We start from the raw sequence: 7,035 nt of genomic DNA, 5'->3' as shown, positions 1-7,035 counted from the left end.
AGTTTCTCTCTTATTGAGTCATCTCTCTTCTGACTGATCTGGTGCGGCCCGCCTCGAATTCCTCTCCTGTGCAAACTCCTTCCGGAAAAAAATGGTTCAAATGCCTCTGAGCACTATGGGACGTAACTTCTGAGGTCATCAGTCCCACAGAACTTAGAACTACTTGAACATAACTAACTTAAGGACATCACACACATCCAAGCCCGAGGCAGGATTCGAACCTGCGACCGTAACGGTCGCGCGCTTCCAGACTCTAGCGCCTAGAACCGCTCGGCCACACCGGCCGGCAACTCCTTCCTCTTTCTCTGTTAGAGTAGCAAATGCGCCCTACATCGTCGATTATTTGTTGGCTGTATTCAAAGTTCTCACGTACCCTACATTTCTTGCCCTCCACAGTTCCCTCTACTACCAGGGCGATTTAATACATGTTCTATAATCCAGTCCGTTCTTCACGTCTGTATTTTCCGTATGTTCCTCCCTTCACCGATTCTGCTGGGAACCTCCGCGTTCCTTTCTTATTAGTCCCCGCCAATTTCAACATTCTCCTGTAGCACCTGAACTCAAATGCTTCGATTCTCTTCTGTTCCATATTTCACTACCATATAGTGCTGAGCTCCAGACGTATATTCTCAGAAATTTCTTCCTCAAATCAAGGCCCATGTTTGATACCAGTTGATCCCTCTTGAACAGGAATGCCCTCTTTACGTCTGCTAATCTGCTTTTTATATCATCCTTGCTTTTTCAGCCATGGGTAATTTTTCTTCCAATATATCTAAATTCCTTCACTTCGTCTAATTTGTGATCCCCTACTTTGAGGTTCAGTTTTTCACTGTTCTCATTCCTGCTACATGTTATTACCTTCGTCTTTTTCCGGTATTCTCTCAAACCACAGTTAAACTTTTAATTTCAATAACACATCCTGTGACTCTTCTTCGCATTCAGTGATATTATCAATGTCATCGGCAAAGATTATCGCTGATATTCTTTCACCCTTAATTTTAATCTCACCGTTAAACATCCTTTCCATGTTTGTCATTGTTTCCTCGATGTATAGATTGTACAGTAGGGACGACAGTTGCGTCCCTGTCTTCCGCCGTTTTTATCCAAGCACATCTTTCTTGGTCTTTAAGTCGTATTCTTCCCTCTTGGTTCTTGTATATATTTTATAATCCACGTCTTTCGCTACAGATTGCTCCAATTTTTCCTCAGAATTTAGAACTTGTGGCACCATTTTACGTTGTCCAACGCTTTTTACAGGTCGATAATTGCTTCGAGCGTGTCTTTATTTTTCTGCAGGCTTGTTTCCATTATCAAGCGCTACATCATAACAGCCTCTCTGCTGCCTTTGCCTAAAGCCCAGATTCTCAATTTCCTTTTCCATTCTTCTGTACATTATTCTTGTCAGAATGCATGAGCTGTTAAGCTGAGTGTGTGATAGTTTTACCACTTATCTGCCCTTGCTGTCTTCGGAATTGCGTGGATGACATTTTTCTGAACGTCTGATGATAATGGTTAATCCCATAACCGTTTTATAGCCATTTCCCCCAATGATTTTAGAAATTCCGATGGCATGTTATCTCTCCCCTCTGCCTTATTTGGTCTCAAGTCATGCAGAACTGTTTTACATTCGGACTCTAATGCTCGATCCCCATTTCTACTTCTAATACGTCGTCAGAGAAGTGCTCCCTCTCATAGAGTACTTAAACATACTTTTTCCACCTATCTACTCTCTCTCCTGCATTTTACAGTGGAATTGCCGAAGCACTATCAATAATACCACTATTGCTTTTAATTTCACTGAAAGCTGTTTCCACTTTTGTAAATGCTGAGCCGTTACTCCCGACGATCTTTCTGCATACGATTTCTTCACAGTTTTCCTGGAGCCATTTCGCCTTTGCTGCTCTGCACTTCCCATTTATTCCACTCCTAAACTGAACATTTTTGTACTTCTTTTTCTCGTTTACCAATTGAACTATTTATCTGTTACCCAATCTTCTTTGCATTTAACTTCCTTCTACCTATGTTTATCAATCGACCATCCGTGATTGCCTTTTTTAAAGATGTCTGCTCTTCTACAACAGAACTGCTTACTCTTAATTCCCTTATCGCAGTATTCACATTCCAAGACGCATTTCATCATTCCTCAGCACTTCCAGAATCCCAATTCCTTCCACTTCGAATCTTTCCGACGATTCACTTACTCCTCCTATACTTCATCATTACTAAATTGTGCTGTGACTACATATCTGCACCTGGGCATGTCTCGTAATCCAGTATCCGATTTCTGAATCTCTGTCTGACCATGATGTTATGCAGGGGGAACCTTCCCGTGTCGCTGGGTCGTTTACAAATATAACTCCACCATAATTGATTCTTGAACAGAGCCTACGCTATTACCATCTGTAATTTATTGCAGATCTCAATCAGTCTTTCTCCTCTGTCATTTCTACTGTCAAGTACGTATTCTCCCGTAGCCGTTCCTTAAAATTCCTTCTTGTAAACCCTCGCTTCAGTCCCCGGAAAGAATGAAATTTTCATCTCCCTTTCATACGAAATGACCCGTTTGGTATCGTCAAATAATTCCTCGTTTCTTCATCTGACTCTTCAGAAGATGGCACGTGTACCTGAACAATCGTCTTCTATGTTGATTTGCTGTCGAATCTGATGAGAGCAGTCCTACCACTAAACTGTTAAGAATGGCTCTTTCTCTCCCCTGTTTCATAACGAATCCCACCTCTGAATACTATTTTTCTCAGCTGTTGATATTGACTTATTTCCGCCTGACAAGAAAGCTTTATCTTCTTTTCATTTCACTTCCATGGCCAATAACTATATGTAGATTCAGCCTATGCATTTCACTTTTCAAAATTTCTAGCTTTCCTGCCACGTTGAAACTCTGACATTTCATGTTCCTCTCGTTGAATACTATCCTGTCATTGCTGACATCACACAGAGAGGTAAATATTTTGCTAAGGCATCTGACCTGTTAACAGCTGAATGTTCCATTTATGTGAAGTAAACTTAAGTACGTTCTTCTTTGATGGGATTGCGTTCAAACCGGTTTTGTGACAAGAACAGAGGATGGTAGCTACATGCTGTTATAAATTGTAAACATAGACCACAGTAGCATAGAATCATCTGGTAAAACACATATTAAACAAAATGTCTTGCTAACGAACGGAAATACTGCAATGCACTTAAATATGGAAGCGGCATAAGGTAAGGTTTTAAGTGGAACCTAACACATGAATAGTATATGATGAGATACAAAAAAGTAGCGGCAGATAAATGACGACCTAAATACCACCAATAAGCACATCGTGCAGCAGTAGAAGACGGATAGCTCAATCAGAATAAATTACAGCACTCCAACGGTTGACACATACAAGAAAATGACGTTTCGTCCAACGCAGATGGTAGGAACGGTGTGATTATTATTACAAGTCAGTACACTCACTAGCTAGTATGTCGGCTTGATTGCTCGGAACAACTGGGCTAGATGAATCTGACCTCCCTAAACTAATATTAATAAAACGAGAACAAATTCACATCTTCTAAAGAATCACTGTATATAGCTTCAGTTATACTGTTCTTGACGTTGTTCTAGTCAGTTACGATCCACTCTACAATACCACTCAAGGCATTGTAAGAGTCATCTTGTAACTAGATTATATATCTAGACAATTTCTGCGAGTTGACAGTAGCGAATTCTGTAAAGTGGACACGAAGCCAAAGGCATCCGTCGTGAGAAAGTGTTACTGTCTCTCACTGGAGGTGGCCAGCTGTATCAATGCTGATTCTCGTAGAGTTATACGAAACCGAACAGGATACCGTCCCATCTATACGTCCAAATCACTCTACATCACAATGGATACCGATGATTTTCAACCTAAAGATTATGACTATTATATTACAACCTCTCTACTAGCTATTAGGTATCATTCTATAAGCAAGTATGGGACATTTCCCTTTCTTCTACAGGCAGCAGTAGATCAAATTTCAGTTTAAACGCTATAAGGTACGGCAACAACAATAGTATGAATTACTCTCTGTTCCAGCATTAACTGCATCTTTGGGACAAACACTATAACTTGCGATTACAGATAAAGCCTTTATAGGGTTGCTTGCATGGACGATTAGGTATAAAACCGGACAGCAATGAAGCTGAAGAACAGTATACATAAGGAGACGCGGTTCTAATGTAATCGGTGTTAACTGAACAAAAAATACAACATTAATAAGTTTAAAGGAAATATAAGACTACTTACAATATAGATTATATATCCAGAAAAATCTAATTCATTTTTATTGTCAATATCTTTTATGGCACTGATGTGCATATAGGTAATAACTAAACATGATTCACTGATAACTGAACGTAATACTTAACCCTGCCACAAGAATAAGTGTAGTAATACTCCAAATAAATTTACATTTTTGTTACCAGTCTCCTATGTTTTATGTTGTGTGCTGCGGTCGGAAGGAAAGACTAAGAGTCAAGTTTGAACACATTATAACTAAAACGCCTTCTTGGGGTGCACAAATTTCCAAACGCAAGAACAACAAGAAGCACAACAATTCTTGTGGTGGCAAAAAGCAGATAAGAGTACAAAACTATGAAAAGAAAATAATAACCAAAATACTACTCTATCAATTACAAAGATATAACTTTCTACTGAATGCTACGGAAAGTGTCTACTATGCTAGAGCCGGCGTGGGTATTAGCCAGAGGTGTCATAGCTGTAGGTACACACTGTTCGTCAGACTCTGCTGGTGTGCTTATAACGCCGATTCGGCCTAGTGACACACGTAGTGACATTAGTTCTAATTGGTGGATCTCTGCCACATGGCTTTCCGCGAAATAGTTCCGTGTTTATGCGGAAAGTATGTTGTTTACATCCACTGGCGATATTTCGGTCTGAGATCTTGAAGGGATGTCGGCTGCCCACCTTGCTTGTCTGTTATGTGGGCCCTCTAACTGATAAGGGGCCACTGTGACATTTCACATCTGCCTGCGTATTTTACTATCTATTTGCTGTACTTATACATGTACTGTAATGTCGTAAATGATAACCAAAAACTATCAGAAACATTACATACTAAACACACAAGAGACCATGTCTCATACATTTAGATCATCATACTCTTGCTGCTATCATTCTTCTGCATGCTCTAATAATTTTAAACCATCATATGCCCAACGCAATACATAGACAATAATTTGATTTTATATTCTAACCTATGTATGTCTTTACAATCTTAACAGACATCTATAGCACTGTATTTCATGCCGTTACAACCTAGGCTTACTTAATACCTAATCCATTTAAGGATGCTGAGCCATGTGTCTAAAGAAATCTGTCCTTTATATATCTGCCATTTTAGCTGAGTGATAATAAGCTCAAAGCACCCTCAGGTCGATTTTACTTGGGAATTCGATGTGGAAGAGGTGACTGTAAAGAGCCCATGTTTTGAGGACCATAGTTGCGAATCGAGTGTATCATTCGAGATTCTCTCCAAGAAACCAAATAGGAATTGGCCGATGTGCCACCGGAAGGCCGTACCGGGGTACGTCAATTTCTTTGCTACCTTGAATAGATAATAGGAAGAAACGGCCAGACAGTGTGACAGGGAAGAAAAGACAGTTACACCTCAGAATGTATGCATAGCAGAATCACCCACTCTATGAGACGATGTTCTTCGCTAATCACTCACACTCCAGACCTGCCCTCATGACTGTAAAATTCACTCGACTGTACAATAATAATAACATTCATTGGTTACAAAGCGTTAAGGTAAATTAAAGATCAAACGCAATACTACTGTTGAGAGACAGTAAGCTTTAGTTGTAAAATTGCCTTTGGTCCGGAATATATCAATTGTGTGACATACGACAACCTAAATAGATCACACGCATGGCGAGTCTCAACTGGCCGAAGGCTGCTGCTGTCAGACTTTCATATGTTCATCAGTATTGTAGGTGCGAGGCAAGTGCGTAAGATAAGTAGCCGACTTTCACGTAGTGTGAATTGTGGACCCAGAGAGACTGAAGCCTGTTGCCTCATTTTCAATACAGTTATGACGAAAATAGCGTTAAACGATTTATGGAAACGTGGAAAACTTAAATCCGTGTATCCGAAGCGAAATTTACAGAGCACATACTGATTTTAAGTCTTGTGCCTTAACCAAGGGACCCCATCGTCACGTTGCAGTTTCTTGCGAAAGTACGTCTTTCTTTTGCTTGTGACTTACAGAGAGAGATAATAATTTGCTGAAGCATACGACTGCATCAGAGCTGAACTGTTTCGTTGGTTGCAAGTAAACTTGATTTGTTGCTTCAAGAGGATTGCGTTAATAGCCATTTTCTGGAAAGCACTGGCGATGCCGTCTACGTGCTGCACTCTACTGTAAATGTAGACCGCAGATACATAAACTCGTCTCATCAACATTAAATAGAGATATTATTGCGAAGACGTATGGCTATTAAAGGGAAAAACTGCGATTCTGTTCTATATGTAAGTAACATTAGGTAAGTCTATAAGTGGAACTGAACCCTTTAATCGGGCAAGGAGATGTCAGGGGAGAAGAAACCAAGAACTGTAAATAAATGACTCTATGAATACCACGAATTAACGTCTAATATAGCAGCAGGCAGCAGGTAAAGCAGTCAGGAGAAACAATAACGCCACAACGATTGTTGAAGACAGGAATACGACACTCCAGCTAACATAGACGATAGAAACGGAATGACTATCACATTAAAAACCAGTATGCTTCTTAAAAAGTGCGATCTTTCGATTCCTCGTAAGAATTCAGCAGGATAAGTGTGATGTCATATAGATTCTAACTGAACCAATAAAATACCTGAGACATATAGAAACGTAGTCCACGAGAACGACTTCATCTGCTTTCCAACATACCTCACGCACTAAATACGTCTGTTACACATTAGTGAGGTCGGTTTTGCTCTGTTATGACACTGACAACGATTGTTCGAATGTTGGGGCTAACACGATCTTGTAATTAGGTTCTTAG

The sequence above is a fragment of the Schistocerca americana genome, chromosome 6 (assembly GCF_021461395.2).
Source record: "Schistocerca americana isolate TAMUIC-IGC-003095 chromosome 6, iqSchAmer2.1, whole genome shotgun sequence".
Taxonomy (NCBI): domain Eukaryota; kingdom Metazoa; phylum Arthropoda; class Insecta; order Orthoptera; family Acrididae; genus Schistocerca; species Schistocerca americana.
Note: the sequence above shows the minus strand (reverse complement) of the source record.